General features: G+C 39.2%; 1 protein-coding gene across 4 annotated transcripts in view; it reads right to left on the bottom strand.

Moving 5' to 3' along the window:
• bcl9 (BCL9 transcription coactivator) overlaps positions 1–16807 on the bottom strand; it is a 111805-nt gene that overhangs the window by 47361 nt on the left and 47637 nt on the right. The window contains exon 1 of one of the 4 annotated variants that reach the window (XM_079616656.1): positions 73–1049. The exons of the other annotated variants lie outside the window; for them this stretch is intronic. The gene's annotated coding sequence lies outside the window, so the exon portion shown is untranslated. Of the gene's footprint in view, positions 1–72; positions 1050–16807 lie in introns of those variants that run through there. 4 annotated transcript variants of the gene reach the window in all.

Here is a 16807-nt window from a genome sequence, read left to right as displayed (position 1 = left end):
AGTATATTTCAATGGGAGCGAGGCCAATCGAGCATGGAAGAAAAGTAGGAACGAAAGCAAAACAAATCTTACCCATGTTGAGCACGGTAACAGCAAATATTCCACACAAAGCACTTTTCCCATAGCATTTGCAAGTGATATTTAAAAAAATCAGGGCTCCGCGAATTCCATTCCCACTGAAAAAAAAGTGAAGTTATTCCACAAGCGAGCGCGTTCCCTTCATTATAATCCTAGAGGTATCCCATTTTCCAAAGAAAAATTCAAGAGCACGGATGCCCGAGCCTTCTCGCAAACAAAGGGCTCCGACCATCCAAGGTAAAACCCAAAGAATCGGTGAAGGGAAAAAAAAAAATCTCAGCTCCAGACTACAAATGGCCAAACGGCTGATCCAAGACGTCCCAAACTTGTGCAGCCCTTTTTCTCTCTCAAAGAAGTTGTTCCTGTTTCGCCAAAGCTTGGGGGAGGGGAGCTGTTTTATCAAGCTCCTGGCCAAAGAGAGCGAGAGAGAGAGAGCTTAAAATCCTGCTGGCTCTTGTATGCTAGAGATCCACTAGAATAAACGGTTTTTAATCAAGTCTGCAGTGTGTTTGTAGAGCGAGCGATATCTGTTAAAAAAATAGCAGTGGTTTAAATAATAACCGCAGCTGGCTGCACTAAACACAAAGATATTATGAGAATCAACGTCAGTCCTTATAGACAATATATCGGACAACTTGTAGGGCTATGCTTTCCTTGTTAATCGACATTAAGTGTGTTAGATGCAAAAAAAGGATACTCTATTTCCTTTATCCTTTGGACTGCTCTCCTTTTACAGTGGTTGGGAAAAGCCGCTATATTTTAATGGTGAAAAGTGTGCGGTTGGAAAAACACAGAGGGGTGTCCGATTCCGCGCGACGGGGCTTCACGAGCGATTCACTCTCCCCAAAACGTGCTAGTCACAGCCTTTCCTTGTGAAACACAAGTGATTAAAATAGCTCACGGCACTAACATGGCTTCCCCCATCAGAAATCAGCGAGTGCCGCTGATGTGCGCTCGTCTCCCCCCGCTATGATCCGGCCGGATGGTTTAGTCCATATTGTAATAAGTAGCAATTCTAGGTCAGGTTGACTTGCTTGCTATTGAATATAGTGACTGACGCCGGACATCAATTCGTGCGACTGTGCTCCGACTCAACCGCTATGATTTGTCGTTCAGATATAGGTAGGTAATGGTCAAACAAAGCAAGGAAGAGCTCACTAGGACACGGTGAATCGTGGCGTACTGCTGTTTTGTTGAGAGTGAGACATGAGAGGTGGTGTCAAAAAACATGACATTATAGTCACATTTCCAGCCATTTAATTGACGTATGATGCTAGATATGGGACGAATCTAATTTAAAAAAAAACAGCATTGTTGTTTATATATATATATATATATATATATAAACGACAATGCAGAATTGAGAGAGAGAGAGAGAGAGAGAGAGAGAGAGAGAGAGAGAGAGAGAGAGAAAACATTAATTTAGCAAATAACTCAGGCATATGGACTGGTCTTGAACTGTGTATATGAGTGGAGTAAAGTGTTCTATAATCACTCAGTTTTAGATTCACTTCAGGATTTACATTTCTCACCCAACACACATTAGAGAGAGAAACCATGCTCTTGAGCGATCATTGAGCATCAAAAACCACCAGCACTTCAGATGAGATCACACAACTTCCATGTGTTTACTGTAATATAATAACAAAACTTATCCTGTCTGGACACTATCCTCACATCTCAATATGCCCGCTACCCTGCTATTTCAAATGCGTATGATGAGAATATTCATAACAATATATAGGCAAACAATTCCTGATGTGCATCCATGTGTTGAAAGTACAGCATAAATTAAATCCATTCAACCACTTGAATAAGTACACTACCAAATACTTTACAACTCAATTATTTTATAATTATTGTATTGGTTTCCTTTTTATAATTTTTATTTTGGGGTATGACATGTTCTTGACAGGATTTACCAAAACATAGACACAAATGGAAGTATTATGAAATCGGCATTATTCAACAGAAAAATATATATATATATTGTCCATTTTAAGGGCACATAGTTCATGTGAAACACATTCGCACTAGAATATACCACAGGTCCAACAATCTTTCCCAAAATCTTTTGTTGATCCTCTGTTTAAATGTCATTTGGAGAGCCATAATCCTTATATCACCCCGTTCCACCGAGACACTCCGACAACAAACTCTTATAGTGGCAAAACAAGAGAGCGGCAGTCAGAATACAAAAGGATTTCATAAGCTGAGCGCAATAGCAGAAATATATTAACTTATTTAAACAACAAGAAATTGCTATTTATTCAAGCCTGAAATAGAGAGCGAGAAGGGACAAAAATGCATTTTCTCTTAATTTTGACGACAACAAAACAACTAGTGTGAGTGAGTGAGAGCTCAGAGTTGACAGAATCTGTTGTTCACACTACAGAATATTAAATGCTGAGGAAGAGGTGAGACTCATGGGATTAAATGCGTTTGCTGGCAATCTAATCCTGAACCGTCACTCCCACCAACAAACCCAAGCGATTACACCACCCCGTTTGGGGGGGGGCTGGCTAAAAACAACAGCACCAGATTCTCCTTCCATCCTGGGGTGTGCTCAATTCCCCGTGATGTTAGCAATTGCTTTCTCGCTTTTTACCCACTGCTGAGTCCCGAACTGGGTCCCCCCAGGTAACAAAGGAGAGGAAAACCGATGATCTGTTGCCTTTTCCTCCAGCAGTGATACGTACAAACAGTGCTTCCCTGCTGATCGAAAGGAAATGTATTAACTCTCTTCCAGGAGAGAGAGAGAAAAAAACATGAAAGTGTATTAGTGGAGTATGAAGCTTTTACCTTGCTGCTCTATGAAGGAGAGAACAGGGACAGATGACACTGTTTACATACTTTAATGTGCTCGACTGAGCTTTCCTGGTTTGGTATCATTGATTTACTATATGCTATATCTGTTGAACACTAAAGAAAGATGTTTTGAAGAATGTTGGTAACCAGACAGTTGATAGGCATTGACTTCCATCGTATTTTTTTCTCTCCATATGGGGTCCATCAACTGGTTCTTCAAAACATCTTCTTTTGAGTTCAACTGAAGAACAAAACTCATACAGGTTTGAGATAACATAAGGCTGAGTAAATTATGACAGAATTTTCATTTTGGGTGAACTATCTCTTTAACGGTTTAATTAAATTGCTCAGAAATTTATAGTGCCCCTTGTGGCAGTGACATGTCAAATCAACCATGTCTAGCTAGAAGCATTCATGTTCATGTACCTGTTTTGGACCTTACTGTTGATTTGACACCAGTTTTGTTAGATGCTTTAGTAATGAAGACGATGGGGATGAAGATGTGTTGGAAACATAAGCCCTTGAAGCCATATGTCACAGGTGTGTTTAACCATCAAGTGTCACCAGGTGACATCTGGTTGAATGAAAGAGCACAAACATCACCAGCTAGATACGGATCGCTGTCTTGATCCAGCTGTCAAATATTAACTCTGTAAGGCCTGGTATATGAAATAATAATTGCAAATATTTTTAAATGGAACAGTTTATTGAACCTTTAGTTAAAATCTAAACATATTTTAACATGTTTTTTCTATAAATAAATAAATAAAATGCATAGATGGTCAACTAAACCAAAGTTGCTAAGTGTTCATCTTGAGATATTACTATCAATACAAAAGTTATTTGTACATTTACTTTATAAAAATTAGGTTAAAAAAATGTCACAGTAAAAAGACATGTGAACCACAACCTGTTGGTGGACGTTTTTAAATTTATACTAAAAGGCCTTTACTTTCTTTAAAAATATAAACTATCAATCAGAGAACAGAAGGCATATAAGATTGTGTAAAACAGGCCTTAGAAATTTGTGTATCAGATATGAACAGTAGGCTTTATAGGGTTAAAAAATTATTTGAGAGAGTGATGTGAGAGAAATGTATATATTAATATATAATATAATAATTATATAAATTTTTTCTACACTATTTGGTTTTCCCTCAGGGTCAAATATCAACTACAACTGCTTCAGTCGCATTAAAACGCACAAATGTGTTTTGAAAAGAACAATTAACATGTCATCAACATGCCACTTAATACCAAACAATTTAATCAAGCACCATAATTTATTCGATAATAGCATATCAAAGCTCTGAATTAAAACGAGAGTGATCAAAATGAATTTCTGTCTAATTGTTGTTAACAAAATTAAATGATACATTTACTTAACTTAGGCATGTTTTTATTTTTTTTACTGTATATTAATTAGAGAAGAAGTGAAATGCTTGGGTGATCATGTGTGCAATGCTTTAATTTTATTTTTATTTTTCAGTGCTGCCAGTGTGAGAGAGTTATGATCTCTCTTCAACTTTTGGCTGAAGTTTGAAGGAAAGATTTTTTGGCCGCAGCCATATCCGCCTCGACAGGACAGAAGATCTTTCGACTCTGCACAAACGTCACAGCAAAACAAACTTCCTTTGCTGGGCCCGCACTCCTCCTTTTTAATTTATTTCTACGATTTTGGCAGCATGCATAGCTTAGTTGCACCATCAATCCTTGCCTCTCTCTCTCTCTCTCTCTCTCTCTCTGTTCCTCTAATGTTTCCTTCTTGCCACTCTACCCTCCTTCTCCCTTCAACCTCTATCTCATTTGTCTCTGTGTTGGACACTCTGTCACTGTAATAGAAAACATTTCTCTCTATCCCTGGTAAACCGCTTCAGTTTTACTCAAAGAGAGTCAAGAGCAACACCAGCATGCTACATAAACGCACGGGTGCACTGGTGCACTGGTGGTGGTTGAGGAGAGACCCGACATGATTGTAAAGCGCTTTGGGTGTACAGTAGTACATATGAAAGCGCTATATAAATGCCTCATTCATTCATAAACGCCTCGCGTGCTCCGTATAGGACGTAAATATCGTAAGAGGTTGGAGCCATGGTGCAGTGGTTAGCAACAGGTTGAGTCAGTGCTCAATTGCTGCAGGTTCGAGTCTGACAAGTCGGTTCACTCGGCTGCCATCTTGGCAACGTCTCCGGACAGTTCATTTCTATGTAGAAAATAGTCATTCAAGTATATACATTCTACTTGATTTGGGAAAGACCAAAATCTTCAAATACACTAACATCCTAAAATTTGTGGTTGGTAAGATGTAATGTAATGAAAGAAGTCTCACCAAGCTGCATTTATTTAATCAGAATTACTGTAAAAGATATGATTTTTAAATATTATTACAAATTAAAATATATTTTTTTAAATATCGTTTATTCATATGATGGCAAAGCTGATTTGGCGCTGATTTTATGTTTGTGGAAACTGTGATACTTTCCCCTTTTGATCAATTTAATGCATAATTGATCAAAGAAAAAAAGCGAAATAAATACCCTTAAAAAAAGAATGACCCCACTTTTGAACAGTAATGTAGGCTATGTTTACCAAGATTATATTTCAATACATATTTTTTTCATATCTGCAACCATAATATAATAAATTACGCTTAAAAAATTTTTTTTATGGCTGGTCCAGGTAATGTACATGTGTGTTTTAGGCCCTGTTTACACGTGGTATTAAGATGCGTTTTGGTCGATCGGATCACAAGTGGACGACACTAAATATAGGTGTAAACGGGGTCTAAAGCGTTTTGAGCTTGTCAAAAACACATTCGACCGGATTGCTTTAGTTGTCACAGGGGGGGTTGCTGGCAAACAGGCGAAGAAGACGAAGGTATTCCACCACAAAGTGAACAATAAACCAACTGACAGACAAACTTAAAGCAACACGCACTTAACATTGACATTACCGGACAATGAACAGAACACAGGCAGGAACTTAAATACACAGAGATGATTAACTAACGATAAACAGCTGTGATGATTGTTAGTGTCCATGGTGACAGATGAGTGGCGGGAAATAAGAACAAGGAGCACGAGACAGAAATGACAATAAACTAAAAGTCCTAAAACGGAATACGATTGAACAAAATGCTGACAGTAGTGTAGACGCTCATGTGGTCGAATGTGTTCGAACAGCCACAAAGGCCGTCTACTATCCTCCTACGGACCTAATACGTAAACACTATGCGAAGCACGCTAGATGGATTTAAACTTTGTCGACCAAAGACCCAAATTTGGTTTGAAGACAGAAAACATACCAAGCACAATGTTCTCTCACCATTCCTGACTTCTAACACACACTCACAGCGTTCAGCGTCTTCTTGTGGCTGTCAGAGCAGAAACTAAACTGATGCTCTCCATATGTTTTCTGACGTCTCCTAGCGCGTTCATTTGTAAATTGCGTGAGCTTATTTTGTCCATTAGATCGAAAGATCTGAAAAACACATTAATTTACGTGCCCATAGATCCTCCACTTGGAGAAATCAGGACAGAAGTGGTTAAAAGTGGACTAAAGAAACAGGTTAAAACCCCAGGTGTAAACGGGAATGTGTCTCCCTCGTCTACTTGTGATGCGATCGACCATGACGCATTTTAATGTATTAACAGGGCCTTAGAGTAAAGAAATAGCTTCCATTCTTACAGCCACAATATTGTTCAGATGACACCATGATTTTGTTATTTCTTCACAGTTTCCACTTGAACTTTCTCTGTGGAAGATGTGTACTTATCCTATACATTTTCTTAATTAATGCAGTTTTTTTCTAATGAGGCAGAATTCTCCCTAAAAGTTCCATACATTAGTTAATGGTATATTATACATGTTAATCATTGGCCCTATACCAATATACCTATATCAAACACATTCATAGACAAGATGTCTTGTTTTTTAGATATAGCATAGTTGTAATTCTGTAGTTCTAGTGAATATCCAAACAGCCATAGCATTCCAACACCCACACAAGTCTCTCTTGGGCTTTGCCTGAGCCATGAGATGTTATCTTCAACAGAAATGGATGTGCTTGTCCCCCACTAGAAGGTGAGGACTGGACCACCAAGGCTGTGTTGATGGGGGGTTTACACATGTCATCTGTTCAGGCAGGTATCCAGTCATTATGTGGCTGTAGTTTGCACGCCAACCCCTATGCTACAATTCAGATGCAGGTGTCCCTGCCTTCTGCCATATACCTTTAGAGATACAAATACCTCAACACATGACACACAAGAGTTTCTATGGACACAAATAAACATCTAAGCACAATAAACATTAACGCAAACTCCATCTTTTCGCTTCCCTCTCACGTTAACCAGTGTCTCTCATTGTGTGTGTGTTTGCTGTTATGTAGCTGTAGCGGTTTGTGGTTGTCAGGGTGGCTGAGGAGGCCATTGTGGCGTTTGCTAAACAGACTCAGGTTTTCTTCACTCAACAACACATTTATTTCCACATATGTTCTTTCAGTCAGCAACATGAGATCAGTTTAAAGAGCTTTAGTGTTTTTTGGTGTCTCTTGATGTTCCCATTGATCTAATACTGTTCCTAATCACTTGGATTTGTTAAATGGTAACCACACACTACAGTGTGTTGGTCCACTGCGTAATGTCAAAACAGCGTCGACCCACTGAGACATGGACTCTACAAGACCTCTAAAGGTGTCCTGTGGGATCTGGCACCAGGACGTTTGCAGCAGATCCTTTAAAGCTACACTAATTACTCCCATCTAGCGGTGAAATCGTATATGACTACCAACTGAATATTACTTTCTAGCCCCTCCAATTCCGAGGGCGTTTTAACTCCTACGGTGGCCGTATTGCCGGCAGTCGCGAGTAATCTCCCCCTCACATACGTCACGGTGCCACTGATTGTAAAAGCGCGAAAGGCGAAGCTTGAATTTCCAGGTATGTCCCTCTTTGGCTAATGTATTTTCAAGATGGAGGCGCAACATGGCTTCCGCCATTCGAGCGACTCGCTCGTATGTATTATACAAATTTTATAATAAAAATGATGGCAGATTCTACGCTTACAAGAATACTTGATTAGTTGGTAGAAGTAATTATACATTAATGAGCACATAATTTTGAAAGAACAAAGTGTTTTTTTGCTAAGAATCAACTTAAAAAATTACACAGTGTAGCTTTAAGTCCTGTAGGTTGCGAAGGGAAGCCGATGAACTTGTTGGTCCAGCACATCCCACAGATGCTCAATTGTAGAGTTCTGGGGAATTTGGATTCGAGAGCTACACCTTGAACTTTTCATGATGTTCCTCAAAGCATTCCTGAACAATATATGATGTGTGGACAGGTGTGTTATCCTGCTGAAACGGGCCACATCCACCAGGGAACACCATTGTCATGAAGGGGTGTACCTGGTCTGCAACAATGTTTAGGTAGGTGGCCCGTGTCAAATTCACATCCACATAAATGACCGGACCCAGAGTTTCCCAACAGAACATTGCCCAGAGAATCACACTCCCTCCACCGGCTTGTATCCTGGTGCCATCACTTCCCCAGGTAAACGGGCTGGATAGCGTTTGTTGCCCTCGTGCACCAATGAGTCTGAGGAGCTCAACACCCTGTCGCCGGATTGTGGTTTGTCCATCCTCACCACTGTTGATAAATACTCACCACTGCTGACCTGAAACAACCCACAGGCCTTGCCATTTCAGAGATACTCTGACCCAGTCGCCTTGCCATAGCAATTTGGCCCTTATCAAAGTACATCAGATCTTTATTCCTTTCCATTTCTCCTCCATCCAAACACGTTGATTACGAAAACTGATCTACCCAGTGCCTAATATTTGGCTTAAGGAGATGATCAACGATATTTGCTTCACCTGTGACTGCTCATAATGTTTTAGCTCATCAGTGTACAGTAAGTAATTGTATAATTCCTTTAATTTTATAATTTGACATACCTATCTGTCTACCAATCTATCTATTTTTGCAAAATCCTCATTCAATTACATTTGATGCAAAGTTTGATTAGTTTAAAATATGAAACAATAAATATATAAAGAATAAATTAAATAATAAATTAAGACAAAGTCTTGGACACAGTCTGGTTGTCAGACTTTGTAGAACAGGTTTATTGTTAATTTAATGAACTATACCGGTTCTGCTAAGGACACTTGTGTGAATTTGAAGGTAAATGATTTCATACTACATTCGTTCAAAAATGATAGATAGATAGATAGATAGATAGATAGATAGATAGATAGATAGATAGATAGATAGATAGATAGATAGATAGATAGATAGATAGATAGATAGATAGATAGATAGATAGATAGATAGATAGATAGATAGATTTAATAGGAAATATGTCAACAGAGGAAAGAAAACTCCACTCTTTGAACCATTTATGGTCTTTAAAGTATACTCAGAAAAATGTTGACTTTGTGAAACACAAATGTACATCAATACACATTAGAATCTGTATAAGTGCCTCCCTGCAGATCTGGGACCGGCTCTAGAGAGCCCCTCCACCCCATGGGCAGCGTGACTCAGCAAATCCTGGCAAATAGGCCAGTCAGCACGGCTGCCAGTCAGTCACTAGGTCATCAGGCCAGCCAGCCAGCAGGATATCTATATATATATACTGTGCAGAGAGAGCGTGTTGAGTCTGATAAATAATTGAAGAGCACATTCATTTGCCTAGATTATTTAGCTTAAACGCTGGCTTCAATCCACCACAATCAGAAGTCATTACCTCCCAATGAGCAAGGAGGAACATTTAAAGTTACGAGCCAACACTTGCCAATCAAACAGGGAGGAATAGATTGTGCCTGATGCCAGTAGAGGAAGGAAAGAACAGTGTGCACTCAGGGAAACGCTGTTAGAAAAGAAAGCTGTAAGGTTTATGAAGGCATACAGCAAGACTAAAGAAAGATATTCCTCCCAGCCACCCTGAAACAGTCTGCTCTCTGCTGGGCCCCTCGACCCGCTTGGAGGATCGCCAGAACACATACAAACACACTATCCAACCCACAGCACATCCAGAATTTCTAAAAAACATCCACACCAGCTTATTCCAGTCCAAAAAGGCATATACTACATACACACAAACTCAAAACTCATAGACTGCATATTTATCACTTCATTTAAAAGGGGTCATATTATGAATAAATCATTATTCATTATGAATTGATCTTTTGACATAGGAAGTAAGGAAAAAGTATCCTCCGCAAAAATCTTCTTTGCACAGTGTGATATTGGTTTAAAAAACAGTTCAATATGTTAATAATGATTAACTTATCCATTAGACAAAATATTGTCAGTTACTACTATGTTTCGTTCGTGAATGAATCATCATTGTTAAACGAATTGGTTAATGACATTCAATGACTCATTAATATACTAATGAATCAGTGTTTTGAACAGATCGGTTGAATGAATAAATCAGTGACTCACTCAAAAATATTCAATTGTCTAAACAACAAACAAAACCCTCCATTAATGAGCAGACCGCCTGGAATGCTCAAACATTGAAAAGTCTGCATGTTGGACTGACCAATCAGAACCAGAACTAACTAACTGTTCTGTTCAATCTTAAAGGTGACATATTATGCCCCTTTTCACAAGATGTAATAAATCGATGGTGTCCGCAGAATGTGTCTGTGAAATTTAATCTCAAAATACCCCCCAGATTATTTATTATAGCTTGTCAAATATTCCCTTTTGGGTGTGAGCAAAAACGTGCCTTTTTTTTGTGTGTGTCCCTTTTAAGTCAAATGAGCTGCTGCTCCCCGCCCCATGCAGAAGATGGCCGATCCTTTACACAAGCTTCATTCGGATACAATAACAAAACACGCAAATCTCACAAATAATCCAAAATCTCAGAAATAACCAGTAGCGCAGTGCAGCCTTACAGAGAGACTCGGCAAGAGGTTACAACTTTTAGACTGCACATGGACGTTTCTGAACGGTTAGTGGATACATTTATGTTTTTGTTGTGGAGTTACAGTACATTCATCTCATTGACTTGCATGTACAGTCATGTTTAACTTTTACACAAGTTGACACAGTTCCCTGAGGTCTTTATAAGACAGCAGTGACGTTTTTTGGTCAAATAGTGTTCTGTGCTCGTGTGTGCAGCCAACGATAAAACAGTTTGCATGCTTTGCTCCAACATTTGCCATTAATTTAGAACTGGTTACACTGTTGTCGCTTGCGAAAACCAAATGGCGCGGCGCCGCAGGTGGAAACGTAATATTACAGGGGCAGTAATATTATAATAAGATCCCCTTTCTACGTTAGAAGGGAAGCGAAATCTGATCATCTTATTTTTTTTATATGCTTGCAGAGAAAGCCTTTAGCAAAACAAAGTTACTGGGTTGTCACTTTTCACGTTTTCTGGGTTGGTAGATGCACCGGGGACCCGATTATAGCACTTAATGGAAAAAGTCAGTTTTTCATGATATGTCCCCTTTAACAGTTTGTAAGTCACAAACTGTTTTTGTGAGTTTGTCACAATGTATTTTGGGTTTTTCACCCAGTTCATGTGCAAAGATGTTGAAAGTAATAACAGATGTCAAAATATGCAGTCAAATTAACAATTAGCGAAATTAGCAAACATTTTGTGAGCAAAAAAGGCCCATTTCTATAGTAAATAGTGTAGCTATGTATGAAGTACACACACTGAAGTAACTTTCGATACATGCAGCTTTTTAAGCTGTTCAAATCGACGAATCCTTAAACCCGTTTTGAAAATTTGTGTGTGGGGAAATCTTTCGCCCTCAAGAAAAATTGCAGATTGTTTATACTCCCCTGAAAATTCATCCGAAATACAGTAGATGTGACCGCACCTAAAGTCCTAAAGGTACAAAATTCAGTGTATTTAATTGGAAAATGGTCATGTAAGACTAAATTTTATGTTTTGGTCCAAACATTAAAATAATTAAAAACAAGTTCCACAAATGCAGATAGTGAATATGACTTTCTCTTTCCCCTTCTCTTCCACCCATCTCTCTCTCTCTCTCTCTCTCTCTTGCAGGTCTCTGTCCTCTTGATAAAGAGCGGTTTGAATATCAATGAGGTTTATTCTCTCCCGGGTCTGCGGCCAGCTGTTATAGAGTGAGCGCCATTCTGCTGCTATTTTGAGGCAAGATACGTAATTAAAAAATCAATACCTTCCGATGAAACCTTTTCACTATACACCACCATACTGACCTTGTTAACACACATCCTGGTTCACTTATACCCAAACACAAATACTGCTAAACAACACATGTGGCATAACATGAATAACATCAATTCATCCCCCCCATTTTCTAATATATCTGTTTTCTGTGTCCAGATCTGTTAAAAGCAATAAAAAGAGAAAAACAAGTTTTTGTAATGGTACATCTTGTGTGTTTGAGATGGGGAGTAGCACCCCTGCGGATATCCCTGACACTTGAGGCTCGGACGCATTCGTCTGTTTTGACAGCGACAAGACGCGAAGATTTCTGTATGCAAATAAGATGTAAACAGACCATCAGGGAGCCATCTGTGTGGCTGGAACTCCCTGAGTGGGCGGGGCCTCTGTAGCCAGAGAGACGGGCAAGCGAATGGAAAGCTCACAGCACCAGTTCGGGTCACCAGTGCAGACCTCTACGAATGTAAACAGAAGTGTTATTACCTCCGTCTTTGCCCGTTTAAGGGCCACACTGACATGCCCGTGAATTAGTGTTCGTTTAGTGCTTACAAATGAGTCGACTGTCTACTACGCTCTTCACACTCACAATAGGGGGAGCTTGGCCAGGCCCTTGTAATTAACTATCCTAAACAAGGAAGGAAAAATGAGGTTGAAGGTTAATATCTACAAGCTTTGTGTGGATACAACATGCTGTTCCATCAGCACTGATAGAGGTTGTCCTCTCAATCTGACCTGAGCAGCGCTGCTGTTTATAGACAAGTTGAAACCTGGGTAACTTAAACACCAATTGAAACGGGATCCGTGAGACATTTAACTTCTGTAATGTGCAGTATTTGAATGTTCAGTGGGAAATAATGCAGGACAGGCTTGGATCTGGAATTGATTGATTGAAAAGGCCATTCAGCACCAGAATAGAGCCACGTTGACTTGAAAAAGAAAAAAACATGGCAATTTGCTAATTTATTTGTTGGGGAATAATTTAAAAATATTAAAAGGTAATAATACTGCAGAATAGCTTGTACTGTTGAATTCTGCACAATAAGACAAGGCACATTTGCTAAGAAGATAGTTTGGATTTCATATAACCTTTCATTTTTAATCTGGATAACAGAGTAAATTTAGTTCTTACTGTATTAATGCATTAATGTATTAATATACAGCACATTTAAAAGCAACAGACGTTGACCTAAAGTGCACAAGTCAGCTATTTGAACAAATACTCTAATAAGAAAGAAAGAAAGACCAAATAAAACTCTGAAAACCTCAGCATGGCATTTCTAGGTATGCAGTTTTGGTGCTTAATTTAGGACAGAGTTCTTTTTAGGGGAACACTTTGTGTCTCTATGTGTACATGTGTGCGCTTTGGAAGTTTTTGCTGTTAGCACTAGAGCTTGTTTCCGAAACACACAAGCATAGTGTTCCAGCAGCACACCCTCTCATGGAGGGAACAAGCTAAAAATATCACACACACACACACACACACACACACACACACACACACACACACACACACACACTTACAAGAAAGGCAAGGCAATCTCTCTTTTACACACACACACACACACACACACACACACACACTTCTTTGCCCTCTTTTCAACTACTTAGTGTTGCCACAAATGACCTCTTAGCACCAAATAACACCCAAACCACAAATGAGTATCATTATTTATTAAAATCATTAGTTCTAGTATAGTAGTGGAAGTATACAGTTCAGTCTTTCACCCTAACCTTCACATATAGTTTTTCTCTCCCTGTCTGAATTAAGCCCAGCACCTTGACTCAACCTTGCCTGCGGCTCTATTCCTAGATCAGCAGATGAACAGCGTAGACCTCCAGCATTACATTAATACTTTACAATTTAAAGGCTCTATAGTGCTTTATCAAGTTAATTGATTAATTGGCTTTATTTCACTTTATTCTAGACCGTTTTCCATCAAGGTGAGACCCTGGAAGCTTGCATATGATTATTGCATTAGTAAAATAAAAGGAGAAGTTCACCCAGAAAAGGAAAATTGTGTCAGCTGTTATTTACTCTCGTATGGCTTTCTTCCTTTTGTGGAACACAAAGGCCTGGTTTCACAGACAGGGCTTAGAATAAGTCAGGATTAGGCCTTAGTTCAATTAGGACATTTAAGTAGCTTTTATAAACGTGCCTTAGAGAAAAAATGACTGGTGTGCATCTTGAGACAAAACAATGGCACTGACATATTTTAAGATATGTTAGTGCAAGTCACTTTCAGTTCAGACAGCTCAAATATGCGTTTTAGTCTGGGACTAGGCTTAAACCTTGTCTGTGAAACCGGCCAAAAAAGAGGTATTTTGTAGAATGCTTGAGCTGATATTATAAGAGTAAAAGACCATAAAAAGTAGTATGCATGAATTTTAATAGTTTTATGTGAGGAACAGACCAAAATGTTTGGTCTTAAAGTTTTTTTTTTTCTTCCATTAATTCTTTCCCTCTTGCATCATGATTGGTCATGAAATGTGCAAGAACCAACCACAGTTACTGACCTCAAACCAAACACATGCCTGGTTTGACATTGTTCATCAAACAATGACTTTGGGGATGATTTTCACCACATAATGCCAAACATTGGTTGGTTCCTCACACAAAGCCATAGCGTATGACTTCAAATGATTTCAAATATAAGTCGTATGGACTGCTTTTATGGTGCTTTTCTCCGTTTTGGAGAATGTAGATATATTACTATTTTCATTATATGGACATGAGCAGCTCAGACATGATTCTGCTAAACATCTTCTGTGTTCCACAGAAGAGAAAAAGTCATACAGGTTTGGAACAAAGCAAAGGTGTAATGTATTTAAAATCCAGATTGTGATGGCAAACGATCCGAGCAGTGAGCGCAGAAGTTGTGGGCTCAAACTCAAGTATAGTGTTGACCCAGGAACTGAAAAGTGCTATGATTTCAGCCCTATTCTGTCACTGTTCTTCCCTGGAGCGCGACACTTCCCCATGTTCCGCCCCAGGTTGTTCCAGAGGGTCTGTCCTGGCAATTAGTGTAGCGAAAGTCACTTTAAATGAGAATGTATGTGCTACAAAGCCGAGTGACTAAACGGATTGCCTGTTTAAAATCCTGACAGACCATACAAGGTTTGGAATATCATGTTAACATTTAACTTTGCTCATTATGTTTTATGATTTGTATCCATATCTAAATACCAACCCAAGCTCATTGGGGGGGAAAATGGAGATATTTCAGCAAAATATTACTCTGCTTCTTGCACACTTTTTGACACTTCCAAAGTGAAATATCCAGTGAGTGGCAGAAAAGTGTGTTCAGTTTTATCGAAAACAGGTGAATGTCAACATTTTATTCAGTTGGTTGTACTTACTGAAGCAGTTTGGAAATTAAATGTCCGGTCAGGAAGGCTAAAGAGTTAATGGTCTATTGCGTTCGAAAATAACATACCACCTATACTAAAGCCGACCTTAAACCTAACCGATATAGAAAACATGAGATTAAAACTCATTTGCTGAAGTAACCAAGGTAGTTTATCTTGTTTCTACAAGTCTTTGAGCCTTTTTATAGTGACTCGTACGGGCCCAAGCAGGCACAACACAAGTGCAATACTGTACCATGTGAGCTACCGAACAAGTTTACTACATCAGAAAAGTGATACATATAGAGCTCGTCATGTGATTCAAATGTCAAAATGTATACGTTTATGAATCATGCATTATTGTAAAAGTGTTTTGAGGTCCTAAAATTATACTGCGCAAAAAATAAAGAATCGCGCAAAAACAAGTCTTTAATAATTGATTAAGTAATTATCTTTTAATCAATAATATATCATCATATTTTGCGTGAAAAGTACAGAGCCATGGTGGGATGGGACAAAAAATCTTTCAATGCTTTTGCTTTTGCTTGCTTGTTCCCCCAAGAAACTTTTCGTTCACTTGCAAAAGCACTGAAATATAGTTTTTCATCCCACCTAATTTAATGCACACACAAAGTTTCTCAGGGAAATGCAAAGGCTTTGTGAGTTTTCCTAAAATCGAGGTAGAGGCATGTTTTTTTTTCAATGAGTCTAGGTTGCTAAATACTACAGCATGAGATTCTGTAAATGTAACAAGCTCAAGACGGAAGGGCAAAGGTTATGAATATCTCGGAAAAGACGTGGAATTGACTTTGAGAAACTGGTCTCGGATCAGTGCAATGTTTAAGTGGGGCTGGTACTTTTCCATGCATGATAAAATCACCTCATTGGCCCAGAGCTGTCATCAGAGACGGGGAGCTGTTCCCTACAGCTGGCCTACCTAAAGAGCCCCCTTTTCTCAAAATACACCAACACACGCACACAGGACACATATAACACAACCTCATAATGCGCTGGAAGTCTTCGCACCCATTACACCGTGCACACACACACACACTCATAAAGCGACACACACACACAAACAGTGTTTACATCTAGCCTATACCCCCTCCCCTTGAGACCCATTCCACATTCCTTCACCAGACTCCCTGCATTCCTCTTCTACTGAGGAGGGGGTCTGACCGACTTTCCCCCTCTTTCTCTTTCTCTATCTTTCTCCTTTTTTCTATCTCTCTCTTGGCCTTTCTTTGTCTTGCCCCTTTCTCCTTCTCTCCCTTAGTGAGAAATGTGTGCGACAGAGAAGTAGATGGGGAGGAGACAAACAACTGGTAAAACAGCAATGATCTGGGTCATCATCTAGAGTTGTCTGATTTAGTTTGAATGCGTGTAAGGAAGACGGCTG

This window comes from Phoxinus phoxinus, assembly GCF_949152265.1.
Source record: "Phoxinus phoxinus genome assembly, chromosome: 6".
Classification (NCBI taxonomy): domain Eukaryota; kingdom Metazoa; phylum Chordata; class Actinopteri; order Cypriniformes; family Leuciscidae; genus Phoxinus; species Phoxinus phoxinus.
This window is presented reverse-complemented; position numbering and strand designations above follow the sequence as displayed.